This window comes from Rhipicephalus sanguineus, chromosome 3 (genome assembly GCF_013339695.2).
Source record: "Rhipicephalus sanguineus isolate Rsan-2018 chromosome 3, BIME_Rsan_1.4, whole genome shotgun sequence".
NCBI lineage: Eukaryota > Metazoa > Arthropoda > Arachnida > Ixodida > Ixodidae > Rhipicephalus > Rhipicephalus sanguineus.
In genome coordinates this window covers 76,713,156-76,731,810 of record NC_051178.1, presented here as the reverse complement: position 1 = coordinate 76,731,810, position 18,655 = coordinate 76,713,156, and the positions used below count along the sequence as shown (strand labels likewise).

Sequence of the window (18,655 nt, the reverse complement as noted above, 5' to 3'; positions counted from 1 at the left end):
CACGCTGCTTAGTTCGGCTCCCGAATATCAACTATGGGCTTTCCAGAATGTCGAAGATGCCACCAGAGCCCAAGGACAGCTGGTCGACACATAGGCGGATATGGCTCTCCCCAAAAGCACTGCTGGACGCAAAGTTGTTTCTGTCTCTCTACACATGTGTTCGCAACGCTTTTAATAAATTTCAAACCAAATAACTTTAGTATATAGACAATGCCTTTTTCGAAGTTACCCAACACATTTTTCTTTATTTGCTGCTGCGTGAGCCCAGTCATGCTTATGATGCCCAGAAAGTTGTTTAGGGTTCTCTTCTCGGAGCACACCGGTGACATTATTCTTGTTTGGTCGTTTATTTCTTATAGCTGAGATATGTTAAGTTGTTCTTTCAATTTCGTTTCTTTGCAGTAAGTGACAAAAAGGTGTCTGTACCGGCTATAAAATTCCATTATCGATAGCACTCTTTCTGTCGTGTCCACTCGATTTTTCCAATATAATACCATTCTAGAAAATTACAGCCTCGCATAAATATTAGTTCGTATAGAAACATTAGGCAGTTGCTTACCCTTTTCAGTCTAGTCGTTCGTTCGTTGGAGATGATGTAGTGGCCCAAAAGGATCCCCATGATGTAAGTTGCGATGTTAAAATATGGCTTGCAATAAACATCGTGCAGGTAACTATAAACGCCAGGTATGAACCTGCACATAGCAATCAACGCCATCGCAGCTGTCAAACTGCGAACTCTTATTTGCATGTCCAATAACAATAATCCAAAATTGAGGCACGTCCAGTTATAGAGTGGTACTCTGGAACTTCTCACAAAAGCCAATACCCAGAATTTCCTTCTCCTTTTCACGCTTATAAAAAGGACTTGAAGGACTTTCTCGCGCGATGCCGGGATAAGACAGCGCGCGAAATAATTGAGGCTCGGGAAATTGACAAGGCAGGTTCGTTGTGCATAAGCGCTTGAATTTTTGAACTTGAATTTTTGTCAGCACGTAGGGGATGAATTTTATGTTCTGGAAGAGATGACGCAGTGGCGCACGTGTTTGTGGTAAGGGCTTATTTGTTTTTCTTGATCTGTTATTTGTGGGAGATATCTTATCTGATTTTGATCGTTTTTCATAAATAGGCAAGCTCGCCCAAGAATAAACTTTTAGTTGAAGTCAGCACTCTGTCCCGTGTCTTCCTTGTGTTAATCGTCTGGTTTGTGCTGTATTTTACCCATGAAGGTTGATGTACGCTGGAACTTGGTGAGGGGCTCTGCGTGGTCATCATCATAATGGTGACGTAGAAAAGTCAGGATGCTTTTGTGATTCTTGCATTCAGTGGGCTTGTTTCTACTAATAAACGTACTCACCAAAGCGCCTAATCCGTCATAGGATGCTGTTTTGTCTGGCTGTTTTTTTTTTGGGGGGGGGGGGGGGCTATGACACCTCAAAGCGACTCGGGCTACGAGAGGCACACCAATAGAGGGCTTCGGACAATTTTGATCACCCGGGGTTGTTTAACGCGCACTGACATAACACTGTACACAGGACTCTGGCATTTCGCCTCCATCGAAAGGTGACCCCAGCGACTGGTAGCAAATCCCCTACTTTCGGGTCTTCAGCCAAGCACCGTAATCACTGAGCCACCACGGCGGCAGCAATCAGTTCTTGATGATTTAGCATATCTATCTCTGGTTGTTTTTTAAATAAAATTATCTATAGCCTAACTTTACAGAACCTGCATCGTGGTGCCTTCAACAGATAAAAGAAATTCTTAGAACTATAACTCTGTTACAAATTCAATTTTCTCATTTTATTGCGATAGCAATTATATGGGCACTCTCGGCTGATTTTCGCCGTCGGCGTTGCCGTCATGCCCCGGATGTATACAGAAGCGACAAACAAAAATAAATCAGAAGAAAGAAATTTCGAACTGCGGCACGGGCACTCGAACATCCAACCCCTCGATCCTCAGCGCGAGGCTTTAAACAACTCGGCCAAGCGCCAGCAGTTGTGCAGAATAATAACGGCGAGCTATTTATATACGGCATTTAAAGCTGGCAGTATGCAGATTTCGGGGGTACCGCCGTGTGTGCAATACCACCCGCGAGATTGCCCGCAGGGTGTGCTTTAAAGCAATGATAGAATTTGCTTCTGTTTGAAAACAGTCCTTGAGACGCGCACTTAAAAGCGGCCCATTTCTGTACCCACATGTGATGTGGAACGCCTGGTAAACAATGCGTCGAACGCCACCGCGTTGCAGGAGACGCAGAGGAGACACTCCACAAGCCGCAGTTTTCATGAAAGCAAAAATATCTATGAGCGTTGGGTTTCAGCGCCCCTCAAACATGAATAAGTATCTGGGACACTTGTTAGTTCGCGCTCGTCCTGTATATACCTGTGCGTTCCTTTAGAGCGTGCTTCCTTGAGTTTGGCAGAACAGCACGCTACAGTTGCCGAGCTGTTACTGTTTTTAGTTTGTGGTCATCCTGTGCGTGTTCTTTTTCTGAGTCATTTGCTGATGATGGGCGTGCTGCAAGTATCGAGCTCCTTGGTGTTCTTCGTGCGACTGTAATTTGTTCCTATCGCAATCATTGATTAGGCTTTACGCCGAAACTGTGACTTTTTGTTGCGTTAGCCACTCCGATTCCAACGGAACAATGTCCCGTCAGTAAAACAGAACTTTGAAACACTGCAATGAACTTGCAGTTAATACAAACCCCAATCCATTCACGGCTATAAACACTATTTTAAATATTGTGAAAGCCAGGATGAGTACTCCGCACGCTGCCATTCCTCCACGAGGCCACCTGCGCGTACAGAAATTGAGAACGAATCAAGCATGCTTTACTGATGGCATATAAAGCAGCAATATAAAGGTCTATATACCCATTCATAAAAATAATCTGTAGGCGGTTATTATTCCCCCGGTGTCCGCCATGTGCGTAATATGCATGGCAAAAAAATGCTAAATATTGAAATTAAAAATATCAACGGGCATCTAGCTTGAAGATCATAACATAGAAAAGGAGAAAACATAGGACGAGCATCCTTGAGAAGAACTGTATGCAGGTTTTCATTATAGCGCGAATTGTATTCATGTCAATATAACATACCCCCTTCCCATTCAGATGTATTCTTGGTAAAACGCTTGACAACAGGAAGTGTTCTATAGTCGGTGACAAGCTAAGAATAAAAACGCCAGGCCTGCGCTGAAACCGCAGCACAGTCACAGCGAAAGCTGGAAGAGCGGCGTTTCTAGAGCCCGTTAAGCTCTCTTGGGGCTACAATACAAGTAGACTAGAAAGGTACCCACTACGCCATAAATCACAATTTTTGTGAAGTTGGGAAGCACCTACTAAGCCATTATTCGTCATTCTGCGGAGAAGCGAGGCACCAGCTGCACGTCTGTAAGGCATTATGTGCACTTTGTTGACGCGACGACTGATGACGATGAAGAATTATGGCTCAGCCCTTTGTAATGGGTTGGAAGCTTTAAACGGCCCACCAGTTATGTAATTTGCATTGGGTGACTCCCGCTCGCTATTTCCCTCTCCCGTCATGCTGCATAACATACGTTGACGTGGGAGAGAGACGGGAGGGGGGTGGGTCGAAGAACATTACCGAGACCCCGAAGAAATGGATCATGCGCTCATGGGCTTCCTTGGCAATCAATCCAAGTGCACTTGCGAGGAACCCACTAGGCTATAAAGCATTGTAATTTTACTGAGACCCCGAGGAAATGGATCTGCGCTTATAGTCTTCCTTGGCAACCAATACAAGTGCACTTGCGAGGAACCCACTCCGCTCAAAATCATTCTAATTTTTGAGAAGTAGGGCAGCAGGCACTGTGCCATTTTTGGTCATTTTACGGTGATCCGTGGTACCTGCTAAACGCATGTAAGGCATTATGCGCACTTTGTTCATGCTGTGCCTGGTGACGACGAAGCATTATGGCAAGATCTTTGTAATGGGTTGGAAGCATTTCACAACCTACTCGTTGCGCAATTCGCATTCTGTGACGCCTGGTTACAGAATTCGCTTTGTGCGATGCCTGGTGCTTATTTTACTCTTCTACCACGCTATATTGCATATGCTAATGTGGTTCCTTCCCGACATGAAGCCTGTATAGGACCTTTGTGCAAAGCAGTTTCAAGCACCGGCATGGCTCAGGGGTTGAATACTGGGCTCCCACGCAGAGGGCCCAGGTTCGAACCTCGTTCCATCCTGGAATTTTTTTCTTATTTAGTTTTTTTTTCTTATTTCGATCGATACTGGTTACGGACACCGGCGGCGGCGGCGGCGGCGGACAACTACGGCGCCAAAAACAACCGGTGAAATGATCTCATAACAGCTTTCCCTGTAAAAAGTAAACTGTACCGCTGTCCATTTGTATTATGCGCGTCCAACTACGGCCGATCTTTACATTGACGTAACGGTTAAGAAGAACCAATGAAAAATGCAAAATGGCGCCGTTCGCGACGAGAGGCGAGGTACAGCTGCACCGAGACCGAGATCCGTCATTTCGAATTTCCTGCGGTGTTTGTTTCTTCCAGAAGAAGCTATTTCCTAGTGTTATTCGCACGCACCCAGCATCGCCCTCGCCGATCGTCATCCGATGCATTAGAAGCTTGCGACTGTGCCTCGTTTGAAGTGCACCGAAGCGGCAGCAGCTCGGAGTGTTTTACGACGCTTTAGCGCGTTCCGTCGTTTCGGCGGCGTCAAGTTGCAACACGGCGTGTGTTCCCTCCATCGTTTGGACGCATCAAGCATATCGCCTGAGGGTCACCACATCGGCGATTGTCGTCGCGTTCATTCGTGTGCAGTGAGGTGAAAGTGAAGTCGGAATGTGCGCGTCTGTGTAGAATTTACCGCCTGCAAAAGCCATGGCATTAGTGTTGCCACATGTGCGCGTGTGTGTGTTGCTTGGAGCTCGCAACGTGGGAATCTTGGTGATCTATTGTGATATGTGCCGTGCTGTGCGCCTATATAACTGACGTATGTGTGGACGAGGCGAGAGAGAAAGAAAGCGATCGACATAGCCCGTTAGCGCAACACAATGCGAAAGTTAACAAACCAGGTGTGGAGAATATGCAGTGGTGTGTGATTTATAAGAAGATAACTGCGGTCGTCATCCGGTGCGTGTGTCGTTATGTGACGTGTGTCTATTGGCGCAGTTGCGTCGTCTTAACGGAATTCAGTTCCACCAGCCCCGAATGATGTGCTAGCTTGAAGTGCCCGTCGCGTAAGTATCGCGCTCGATGCACGAACGCCTTGAGAAACGCCGTGCAAGGTAATCGTTGTCTACAAACCGTGCATTAATGCGCTCGCTGTGACACGTCGATTGCATGGATCGTGATCGTAGCTGAAGTGGCGCCGCTAAAACTATTATTTAGTGAAAAAAGAGCGTTTGTTTTTAATGGCGTTGCATCATATTTCAGGATATCATATTCGGAATCCTTGTTTTTGTCTAACGTGCGTTTTTTAGTATTTCGCGTGTATTGCGTGGACGTATTACGCAGTGATAATTTGTTCATATTAAACTCGTGAAACTTATAGTGCATAGACCCTTTTTTTAAGCGCTTATCCCTTCTTGTGAAGCCTCACCCCCTCACTATGCTTCACGAACAAATGAGGAGGGGGGAGCCGGAGAGCTGGGGCTTGACAATGTACGAAAGGAATGCACTTACTGATTGTGTCCACCGAGATTATCTATGTAGACATCTATATGTTTTCCTTTTTTTCTTCGAGGATGCACGTGCTTTTTCTATGTCCGAGTGTATATTTGTCATCTTCTGGCTCCTGATTTTTTTCATTTCTACATTTTTTCTTACTTCATTTTTTTTGTCGCTCTACCTGCACGGAGGACGATGCTATAAAAGCGCATCGAAGCCTCGTAAATGTTCTCTTGATAAAGATCGGTCTCCGATCAAAGCGTTGACAAATAAACTGTCTTTTGAGAAGCGTGTATCCTTTTCCTATTTGTCTTACGGCAACCGATGACAGCCTCTTCACAATCTACGTATATATATACCTTCGCACAGATAAACACATATATAGAAGGTAGGGGCCCCTCTTCTAGCAGACGTGGGCCCCCCTGCTGTAATTCCCACTGGGGTGACGCAGTTATGCAATAAATTAATAATAAATTAATAATAAATTAACTAAAAACATGAATGTTCAAGGGCTTAAGGGGTAATGGCAGTGCCAGTGCAAGTTGTCGAAGCGAGAAACAATTCCACGTAAAGCTTTTAGTCAATGCCAATTTAGCCGCTTGCACCTCCTTGGCGTGAACGGCAACGCACGCAATGGCCCGACAGTTAAACGCCATGTGTGCTACACGCTTTTATTTCGTTGAAACAAGACATCAGATGAAGCCTTGGCGTATTCCTCAAACACGATTACAAGCTAGGTGACTAGAGACGCAAATGCGGTATTTACGGCAACAGAAGAGTCGAAATTCACAAAGGTGATCTCAGACCACTTCGCCATACTTCGCCTTGAGTCACACAGTTGCCATAGTTACAGCAGTCAGTGAAGAAAACTGACGGCGAGAGTTTCGCAAAAAAATTACAAACGACCTTATTAAACGTGAATAATGTCCCTGTTTTGTTCTGTGAAACCGTAAAATAACGATTCCTTTATTTTAAGTTTTATGTTAAATCTGGCATTATTTGTTTTAATATCATATTATGTACTGCTCATAAACATCGCCTTTGAGATGTACATTACTTTTTCGTATAGCCTCCGAGATGAACGCGGCGGGGGGTGCGATTTAAACAACACATATATTGTTATGCTGACGCTGAACTCCGTGCCTTCACAATTTCTTTTATCTAGCTTTGCTCTCTTTATTTCAATATCAGTGCAGTATTGCAAAATAAGGTTTATTTGAGTGAAAATGATTGCCATTGTTTAGGAACTACTTCGTTTGCAGCGCGGAGGCATGCAAAATATGAGCAATGCGGCCTCGTGGACGGAGCTCATATTTATTCTTAGGTTGTCATCGACTATAGCAATTATATGAACATTTTCGGCGGATCTTTGCCGCCGCCGTCATGTCCCGTATATATATATGTACGTATATATACATAAAAGCATGGTCTCTCACTACTTTTACTGGTCATGAAACTCCCGCGTCACTCACTGAGAGAGCTTCATATACCGCCCGCACTTTCCGTGCCGCGGCGCTGGCGTAGCTAGAAGGGTAACGAGGAAGCCGGCTGCTGCTAGCCACCATTAGCAGAGTGCGGGTGCGAAGTGGGGTTGTTTTTGCCGGTTGCACCTTTCTTTTCTTTTTCGCGGTCACCTCGTCGTGACAGCGATGCCCAACACCTGCTCTGTACCGGGCTATCACTCGGGATACAAGGGCACCGTTGAAAAAGTCTCCCTGTTCTGTTTACCAGCCGGCGCAGAACAACGCTACAGGTGGAAACGTGCAATCCCGCGACAGGAGACTGTCGGATTTTCCTTCGACTCCAAGTACGTCCGGGTGTGCGAAAAACATTTCGATGCAAGTGACATTGTACGTGCGGACGTGTGCACAGTGAAAGGAAACACCGTTTCAATGCCTCGAGATCGAGCAAGACTGGTGAAAGACGCCGAGCCTAGAATTGTGTGTAGTGTGTGTGAGTGTGTTTGGAGTTTTATGTGAAGTGCAGTGTTCGGCTTTTGTGCGTTTGCTTTCTGCAAAAAATATAACCAAAATAGTGATGCCGTGGGCCACATTGCAATGTTTTGTTTTACTTTGATAGGGCTGTTTGCTAGTGCTGTCACTGAATCGAGAAAAATTCTATAAAGGTTAAAACGAGTAATTCAGTTTTGTGTATAATTGATAAGTTTAAGCTGAATAACTGGGTTGATGGAAGTACCGGGTTGATTTCGATTTGCGCTCGTGTTTACATAGAAGGAACAGGGTGGCTAACTGGAACGCCAACATAGAACTCGTGGTCAGTGCGACAGTATATCGCAATGGATAAAAAAAAAAGGAGCCGTGTATATTAGAACTCGGCGGTGCTGTGAATTCTGCATCCGTAAGATCAAATTCTTTCACTTGGAAATCTCACATAGTGGAAATCTCACATCAAGCAAAAGCAGCTCACAACAATTTCACCTCATTATTTTTCTTAATCTTCAAAATCAAAAGCTCAAGTTATGACACCAAAAAAAAAAGGAAAACGACACGAGCATTCCTCACCGTGTTGTGGTATCTCAATCTGCGCTTTTGACTTTTAAAGCTATGTTTCACTAACCATAAGCCTGAAGAGGTACTTCAAAGCTATTAATGAGAAGTTAGCCTCATATGCAGGCTTGTTTATTGGCACGCGAACTTCTATTTGCAGCTTTGTGATGCCCTATAGAATAAAATGACAATTAGTCCGCAAATGAGCGTTACGTACATCCAGAGCACGGCTACTCCGCAACCTCTAGCGCAAAATATGTTAACCTGTCAGTCATCTAGAACCAGTCAGTGTTCGGTATAAGCCCGAAAGCGACTGTGCAGGAATCGAGAAATGTAGGAACTTCATGAACACACGCGTCACTTGACAGACACCCTCAGTCAAAACATTGCCAACAACCAATGACTTGGGCAATTTGACAACGCGCATCATGTACCATATTAACAATACTAATCACTGCTATGATTTGTTAGCGAGAACACGGGGAAGGAAAACATCTGAAGAAGTGTATTGACGGCAAACGCTTCCGCGAATGCGCAACTCCCCTAACAGGCGCGGCAGATTAATGCCATTCTGCTTGCGGTGGCGCCTCTGGTGGCCACTTTTGTCCCTATATGAAACTTTCGCGAAAGTTTCATGACCAGTAAAACGTATTGAGGGAGCATGATAAAAGTCAGAAATACAAATATATTAGAAGAAAAAATTTCCGAAGCGCGCGACCGGGGATTGGAACCTGCGCTCGCGACCCACGCTACTTAACCAATTTGGGGTTGTAGCGCCGCGCCACTCGTGGCCAGTCAGCCAGGCAAGAAAAAGAGCATCCCCTGGCTCGTGGTGGGGCGAGCTAGTGCGAATGCTTTGACACTTGTAGGCTTAAGCCACAGGAGGGCAGAAACGAGACGGCTGAACGATAATCACAGTATATGTATATCTAAGGATACTAAGGCCAGGATACTAAGGCTAAAACTACAGCGCAAAACCACAAGACGCCCACGAAGAAAAGAAACGTACGACACAAGCGCTGACTAACAATTGCTTTATTTTCTCATGCGCCAATGCATATATAAGCGCTAGACAAATTCGCCGCACATGAGCGAACAATAGTTCTAAAGCAAAACGTGTAACAAGGATGATAGTGCATTAGATAAGCGAAGACACAAAATCATATTCGGATGGGTGCAGGGACGAAGAAGTGTGTTTGCGCTCCAATTTCAGCCTCAGGAATATGTACCAACTAGACCCAAATAAACTTTTATTTTAGTGACCAGAATCGACGCCAGCAGGGAGCGCGAGCCGTGGGTTCACGTGCCACTGCCAAGTGCCGTCTTTATTTTCTTCTCTTGAGGTTGGGAAGAAAATAGACGTTGTCCTTAGACGATGTCGCGCCCGCCCAAAGGAGGGCGCGAAATTGTCTAAGGACAACGCGATCGCAAGAGTGTGAGAGTAGCTTGCATTCTCCGCATGTGCCCTGGCGCCTCGCAAATTTCTTGGGTCCCCAATTAGAAACTCTCTAGTGTTTTGCCGGAATTGGTATATGCTTCTCCGACTTGTATTTTGACATACAGGGCGTGGTCGACTGTCCTCGCGCGCCTATTTGTTGAGCGGGAGTTTTGTACGTCTTGCGCTTTCACCGAATAGTTTGCGTTGAAACTATAGAGCGCACGAATATCATTTTGCTCGCTGCAGCGGCCGCGTTTGCGAAAGGAGTGAGCTGCTAGGTAAAAGAGCCAAAGTAGAGGCTAGTTGAAGTAACAACTGTGGCAATTCACCCTCGTCCGGTGTATACCAGTGCGTTCTTTTCGTGCGTCCTTCTTTGTGTTTGAGCAGCGCGCTGCAAGTATCGAGCTGTGACAGTTATTTCGCACACGCCTTCTGTGTTTTCTTTTCTTGCTTCATTTGTGCTGAGCAGCGCGCAGTAATGTTCTAGCTGCTTGCCGTTCTTCCTGTGACATTCATTGCTTCGCCCTTGAAGCGAAACTTTTTACAGTGAAAATTGTTATGAGATCACAACAACGGCCGTTTTTGGCGCCGTAGTTGTCCACCGCCGCCGCCGGTGTCCGCAACCGCTATCGCACGAAATGATAAAAACAAAATAAGAACAATATCCGGGATAGAACAAGGTTCGCATCTGGGCCCTCTGCATGCGAGTCCAGTGTTCTACCACAGAGCTATGCCGCTGCTTGAAACTCCTTTGCAAAAAGGCCCTATACAGGCTTCATGTCGGGAAAGAACCACATTAGCATGTGTAATATAGCGTCGTAGAAGAGTAAAATAACAAACAGGCGTCGCACAACGCGAACTCTGTAAGCAGGCGTTAGACAATGCGAATATCGCAAGAAGTAGGTTGTTGAATGCTTCCAACTCATTACCACGGGCTCCGTCATAATTCTTCATCGTCATCAGGCACACCATAAACAAAGTACACAAAATGTCCTACAAGTGCTTAGCGGGTGCCATGGTTCTCCACAGCAATAATTCTTTGCAGACTAGTTGGTTCTTATTTGTAAACTCGACTTGCTGCGCAAGCAGCAGGAAAGAAGGAGGGAGACCTTTTGCGTCTACGGCCTTTTCAATCGACGTGGAAGAGCTTTTTTACTCAATTCCACACGGTGCCCTTTTTGACTCGGTCGGGCACGCAATCGATGAATTCCGAGAAATGAATTTCCAAACTGAGTACTGCATTTTCACTAATAAACTCTTGGAACTTGTAAAGTTCTATCTTGAGTCCACTCACTCTGATCAGACACCAGGATAGTGTCTAGGTGCAAAAAGCCGGAATTTTCATTGGTTCCGCTGTCGCACCTGTCCTCAGTGACATATTCCTGGTAATTTTCGAGCAGCGCCTGAAAGACGTGCCGTCCTCTTTGGAGGTCGTTCGCACCTTCAGGTATGTCGACAACTACCTTTTTGTGCTTAGGAAGATACTAGGCGAACGTGTGCATGATGCTGTGAATATTGTTCTAGAGGCTTTGCCTACACACTGCAGTGGCTTAAAGTTCACTCATGAAATGCCAGTCGAAAATGAGATCCAGTTTCGGGACCTACGGCTGAAATTACCGAGGAGCACATCTGCTACAAATACAATCCGCGATCCAAGAAAGCCCTGTTGCCGTACGAAAGCGCTCACTAAAACTTGATTAAAAGGGGCATAGTGCTGTCAGCGTGTGCAGCAGCCCTTGATAAGTCCTGCCCGCACCTGGTGCGTGAGGGCTTCCAGACCCAGGTGGTTCGTCTGGGTGCAGCTCGATACCCCAGGTAGATTATCTCCTGCGCTTGCGAAAGCCTTCTTCAGAAATACAAGCGTGGTGATCCCAAAATCAGAGAGAAGGATAAGAATCTTGTACATGTTATGCCGTACCTGCATAACATATCCCACAATGTCAAAAAAGGTACGGCGTTGATGTAGCGTTTTTCGCGCCTAGAGCGTGAAGGGCAGATCTGTTCGTTAATAAACAAACAGAAGAAGGCGGTGTGCTCAAAAAAGCATGTAAATGTGTTCAGTCGGTGCATTTCTGCTGTAGTTTATCACATCCCTTTATCATGTGGGAGAGCATACACAGGGCAAACGGGGCGATGCCTCGACGAATGCATGCGTGAGCACAGTCTGGCTTTAAGGGGTAAGTATGGTGGTCATTTGGATTTTCACTGTAGGACGTGGGGCTGTACCCCCCGGATCGGGAATGTATCAGTCATGGCAAAGGCACGGGAATAAACTGAAAGGGAAATTATAGCAGTGTATTTTATCAGGCAGTACAATGACAAATGCGTAGGCATGCTGTCGATATCGCTTTCAGGCAAAGAAATAGTGTTCCTAAATGGCCATATTTAATTTTGTGGGTAACACTCTGGAAGGGTTTTCTTCTGTTAACCTTCTGATGACGGTTAGCTGCTGTGCACTCTTTTAAATGCGAAGCATTTCTTAGCGAACTTCTGCGACTTTGACCGTATCTATCTATCTATCTATCTATCTATCTATCTATCTATCTATCTATCTATCTATCTATCTATCTATCTATCTATCTATCTATCTATCTATCTATCTATCTATCTATCTATCTATCTATCTATCTATCTAGCCGCCTACGACTTTGTGCTCTCCTGGTCGCTTGGTTAATCGAATGTGCACCAAAATTAGTATGGCGTAACATGACTGTATGACGAACATAAATGACAAGTCATAACATGAAAATCATGACACGAATGTCATGTACAGCATGATTTACATGCTACGCTCATGATGCGCTGGCGGCCGTTTCGCTCGCTTGATATACACCAAAATTGGTATCTTGTGACGTGACCGTGTGACGAACATAAATAACACGAGTTATCATGAAAATCGTGACACGCATGTCATGTACAGCATGACTTACGTGCCACGCTCATGGCGCGCTGGTGGCCGTTTCGCTAGCTTGATCTACCCCGGAATCGGTCTTGCGCGACGTGACTGTGTGACGAACATAAATAATAGGAGTTAACATGAAAACCATGACACGCATTTTCCTCAATGACATACAAGACGATGTATGCAGCTCTTTGCTGGCTGCTTCGCATTACATCGATTCCCACAATGCGTGGGATCTGCCTATGTTGTTTCCCATATGACCATTTGTAAAGTTTTTAGAAGGTTTTAAGTTGCGATTCTCGTGGTGCTTTTCTACATTGGTGTAGCCACGTTGGAGCCCGTTGTAGCCACGTTGATTTCTAGCAGTCTCTTGATATTGAGCGTGTTTTCACTGTCTCGGCATGCGCCGTCTCCGGAGGGCGTGAGGGGACGCCTATTGGTACTTGCTTCTTCGATGCGCGCGCTCTGTCGAGGCTAACCGTTGGCACCGTATTTTCCTGCTGGCGTTCGCTTAAGCGCTCGCTTGTGATCATATATATATATATATATATATATATATATATATATATATATATATATATATATATATATATATATATATATATATATTCCCAAATATATATATTCCCATTCCCAAATATATATATATATATATATATATATAGTGAGGTAGGTTTATCGCCAGAACAGTAACAAAGCAGTGTTTATTTCAGCACTTTCAACCAGAGACTGGTCTTCATGATGACCAGCCTCTGACTGAACCTTGAAACCTTGAATAAACACTTTCTCGTTACAGTTCTTATGGAATATGTGTCTCATTGTTTACTACACTACGGCCACTTTCGTCATATATATATATATATATATATATATATATATATATATATATATATATATATATATATATATATATATATAAGGGTGTGTGTGTGTGCGCGTGTGTGTGTTTGTGTGTGTGTGTGTTTGCGTGCGTGCTCCTGCGCAGGCCACGTTATGAGGACATACAGATGACCAGTTATACGATCGGAATGAATAATACGAGATGAAAATGGTCTTCGAGGTTGGCGAAGGGCTAGGTGTAAGGCCGAACTTGAGAAATTCGGAGGCTTAAAATGGAACCAGCTCGCGCTGGACATGGAGCGTTGAAGGTCATTGGCAGAGGCCTTCGCCCTGGCTTCGCCCTGCAGTAGTTATAACCCAGGCTGCTGCTGCTGATGATGATGATGATGGTCTCACTTTGCATGGGATCAGAGCGCAGCACGTAATCATGTTACCAGCCTGTCAGCACATACATGGTGCTGCAAACGCTGGACATCGGGATCAACAGAACACGATAGCTATTCATTCGGATACCGAGTGTAATGAATTAGTAACAAATTAAGAACCACTGTGAGAGAATAACGAGGCGCACACGCCATAGTTTTTCTTTAAGTTTAAATTTTGCATTATTTCAGAAACGCCATTACAGCCATTCTGACTTAATCATGCAGAAGTATCCAATTGGCTAAGTTGTCATATATTGTGTCGCATTGTTTTAATGTTATTGGTTAGCCGCAACGTCGACGTTGGAAACACCGCTGCGAGAAAACACTGGGCCAGGTAATTATCGCAAGGAATAACACGTATTCTGGGGTGGTCTTATATTCAAACATCGTGATAGATATCCATGTACCAACGGTTCTGCGGCACTAACTGCACCACCTTCACGTGTGATGAACTTTTAGGACAAAATCAGTGCCCTACTTGTGCGGTTCGCATTACGTGGATTGCTCTCCCTTCTACTCATTTGCTCATCCTGGTTGGTTTTTCCATCTCTCGACATCCTCAGCTGCTGTGCTCCCGCCACTCCAAATGAGTATGGTTTATATTCTTTCATTCGCAGTTTCATTCCCAAATAGCCTCATCTGTTGACGCTTGGCCATAGGATGCATGATCTTTGCACAACAACTGCAACATTGTTGTTTTGCATTATTCAGAGAGCTTCAATTGATCCTTGTCTATTTTAATGCGACCAATATCAGTAGAATTTGGTATCTGCAATATAAATACATGTCAGGCACCAAGCAAATATTAAGGAACTCGGCAGTATGCTGCTGTAGAGGTCTTGCGAGCACGTATGGCGATTTAAGTTCAAGATAGACAAACACCACCGCACCTTTCACTTTCCTTCGTCTAGCTTGTACAGGAGCGTCAACAGTTGTGGAATGCTACTAAGTCGCCCAAAGCTCTACTCAACTCAGTACATCGCGGCTACACCAACCCGCGTATGTCAGCGTCCGACTGCTTCATGATACACTTCAAGGTAAGCTTCTCCAGGACAATTTTGCTGATGTTTTCCATTACAATACGTGTACCCTGGCCATGTTTAAAAGCCGAAAAATACTCTAAAACAATTTGAATCTCTGCTCCCTAGAGCACACGTTCAAATTGACACAATGAGCTTACCTGTAAAGTAGGTGCAAAAATATTGGAGAAGTCAGATAAAGCTGAAAGTCCACGGCTAAATACCAAGTATGATTGAGGCACTGCAAAGAATTTGAAGAGGACATGCGCTGAGCAAAGTAGCAGTTCCTCCTGAAAGACAAAACTATGATAGCGATGGCAATATATCAAAAACCTACACAAGGCTCGGTATTTCTTTCGCCTAGTGTGCCACACAAAAGGTTCCCTCGGTACCTAAAATGGCAGGCACAATTTAACGCGGCTACTGGCGACAACGGTGGCGGGACCTCTCAAATTCATTCCGCCCGACAGCGGACTTCCCGAATTTATTCTTCCGTAAACCTACTTCCTATGCCATGTATGACGCATTGTTCTACATTTCTTGACGACAAGACACCAGAGTAAAGTTTTGCTGCAGCAGAATATTTAAAACTTTAGGTTTACGCACAATGCAAACTCATAACAACAATCAATCGCACTGGAGTGAGCACACATAGCAAGGATCATTCTGGCCCGTTATACCACGTGAACAAACCAAATGAGGTCATATGATATTAAGACCGCGTTTTCACTGACATAAGCTCTCTTCGAAAAAAAAAGTTGTTGTCGAAATGGAGACCGAAATTTTCTTTATCTTATTTTTTGAAAATGAGCATTCCTGAAAAAACTGGCATTTTCAACCATTTATTTATTGTTTTGCGCTCCTTGTAGGAAAACGATCTTCGGCTGAAATGTTGCACTCTTTTTTATATTTCACAAGGTTCTGAAGTTTCTGTGGCAAATAGGAAAGGCGCCAAGGCGCATCAAACGTACTAGACTTTTTTGATTTGGGTCGTGTTTGCCATTCTTCACACTTTTTTTTCCTTTTGAAGACGGCCTCGAAAAACGCATGGATGTCTTTAACAGTAATGCGTAATAAGACCAGCAGAACAAATTTTGACACAGGGTTTACAGTTCGCGTGAAATTCGGCCGTGAAATTCGAAAATAGTGCAGGGACCTAAAACGGCCCAGTCGGCGAAAGCTCTGCCGGACCATCAATAAAGTTGTTACCAACCAACCTAAAACGGGACGCCCGCATAGCCACCATAAAATATTTTTCTAGCGCGCTGGGAGCGTTTCATGGAAATAACATTTTCGGTTCCGTGTACTTTGAATGTGCCCACATGACATCATAAACTTAGGCAAAACAAAAATGTCGTTCGGACAGGCATGTTCGATCTCTCGTGGAATCACCTAGCTTTCCATTGTTGTCCCGAACGCCCAAGGCTTCATGTAGGCCCGTGCCCAGACGTACACCTGGGAGGACATCTCCACATTCAATCAGAACATGCTCCGTCGTTTCCTTAGCTACCCCGAAGCATGCGCATTGTTCTTCTTCTTTACTTCATCTCACTTTATAACCACGTGTGCTAAGGCAACCCGACCTCGCTTCAAACAGCCAAGCGGTTCCCCTTGAATTATCATAAAATGCCTCCTTTCTTATTTCGTTTTCGCCCTTTCGGTAATTACTCAGAGCCGTTTTTCTTCATTGCTGGCATCAAGTATGTCCTCTCCGCCTCTCTAATATTTCGCTTAACTCTCTTTGTTGCCATATCGCTTACACTGCCAGCCGTATATTTACTATAGAGCCTCCTAGTTATTTTTCTCGACTGTGTGTCAACGCTCATCTCATACAAATACCGGAACAGGTCCTCTGTCCATCTACTATCTTTCATAGGCTTTCTTCGAACGTAATTTTGCTCTGTGCTTCCCTCACCTCAAGATCTACCCATCCCATATCGTCCTTTACGGCCTCATTTGTCGTCTTCCTGTGAGCCCCCAGCGCGAGGCGTCCAACAGTCCTTTGAATTACATCCATTCCTGATAGCAACTTTGACTTTATGAACACCACTGAGTCCCCAAATATTGTCTCCGGAACCATTACACTTTTCCACACACCTAGCAGCAACTCATACCTCATTTACCCATACTCCGAGGTACTTGTAACCACTTACCCTCGGTATTTGTTGACCTTCTCTTGACACCGCCTAACCATTGGGATCATTGAATACCATCAAACCACATTTTGTGACACAAAATACTAGTCCTAGAGACCTTATGCGAAATTGCGGCCATTTGTCGCAAGTTTGACGAAGCTACCTAAGCGGCACCTTATTCGTACTGCGGTCCCGGCAATAACTGCTTGCTCGTATCTATTTTTTAGGTAATCAGTTTGAGCATAAAAAACTCAAACGAGTGTGTAACAATCTATTCGCGTTACCGGCATTTCCGAGTCACTTCTTTGACAGTAATTACGTGTAAGACTGTGCCTCAGAGCAAGAACGAATATCGTCGCCAAGTCATTTATGAGCATGACATAGTTGAGAATGCATCTATGCGCTAGGTATAACATATGAGCACTCTGCCAAGTGCGCTGATATCTTGTGCGTTTTTTAGTATAACTGGGAAGAGGCTCTAGCAGGCGACACGACTAAATACAGCGGCTATTTTAAGAAAGTTCCGTTTAACCCGTATCAGAGCATGTTTATTAGTGACAGCGTACCTTCTGGCGCATCGCACATGTGATTGTAATTTTTTCTAAAAAAATAAACGTTTAATCCTCCTCTTCACCTTGTCTATTTCTCAAAAGCAATATTTTCCTTGTGAGGTCACTGACGTAAGTTATGCATGAAATATTACTATACAATTAAAGTGTGAAGAATTCACGCGTTTTACGCACGTGAAAAGAGAACACAAAAATTGCTTTTAAAAAAGTATATGTTGACTGGTTGGTGTTTTGTGCAATAATATCCTTCCAACATGGGCTGGTCGTTGCAGCAGAGCAGTTTTTTAATGCCGACTCAGCAATTACGAAACCAAGAAGGAGCAACCAACGATAGCACGCCTACCATCGAATGTAACCCATTTTCCGGAACAGCATTTTTCAGTTTAAAAGGTCCCACATTTCACGCATCCGATTACATCTCATACCACATGAAATGCTTGAAAAACGTATGGCAGCTCCGCTACTGTGAAACCTGAGGCCGTGCGTAGCAGGGGCCACGCAGCGATACCCGTTCGCTGAGTCATGGCCGCTGGATGAAAAAGCGCACGGGTATGGCCTGCCGCGTGCTCCAAAAGTGGCGTGACTGGGCTAGTTTCCCGGACCACAGTCACGGCGCCACCGGGGGGGGGGGGGGGGGGTGAGGCACGCGTTTCATGGACGCCCGCGGGATCCATGCGCGCCGCGCTTCTTGCAGTTATCCTTGAGCGCGTGCGTCTTCCTGTGACGCCAAAAATCTTTTAAGATCCATCTAACGTGTACACATCAGTTAATTACCGATCGTTCTTGTACATACTTGCAGCTCTTGGCAATCCTGGCTCTTGTATTGCCCAAGATGCGACTTCGCACTCCAATCGCTTTTTGCGGATGTAATCGTGGGCGTACTTTTCTGGTATCCTAGAAGACCACAACTAACCAACCTGGAGGCGCTACACCTTTCCAAATGCATCGAAATTCTTTATTTTGGCTCTGAGTATGGTGCTTGAGATTTATTCATTTCATTTTCTTTTTTTATTTTACACAAAATAAGACCAACGTTTTTCTTGTTTATAGTACACATACCACAAGGTATCATATTTATAGTACACATACCATGCGGTATCGCATGCAACTGCCATGAAATAGTGCTTATCATGTGTGCGACCATCTCATAGACGGAGATTT

General features: G+C 44.7%; 1 long non-coding RNA gene across 1 annotated transcript in view; it reads right to left on the bottom strand.

Moving 5' to 3' along the window:
* The window catches only part of LOC119386762 (uncharacterized), a 117,369-nt gene that overhangs the window by 45,187 nt on the left and 53,527 nt on the right, over positions 1–18,655 (bottom strand). Inside the window, exon 4 of the long non-coding RNA XR_007415351.1 lies at positions 560–692. This is a non-coding gene — a long non-coding RNA (uncharacterized LOC119386762). The remainder of the gene's footprint in view (positions 1–559; positions 693–18,655) is intronic.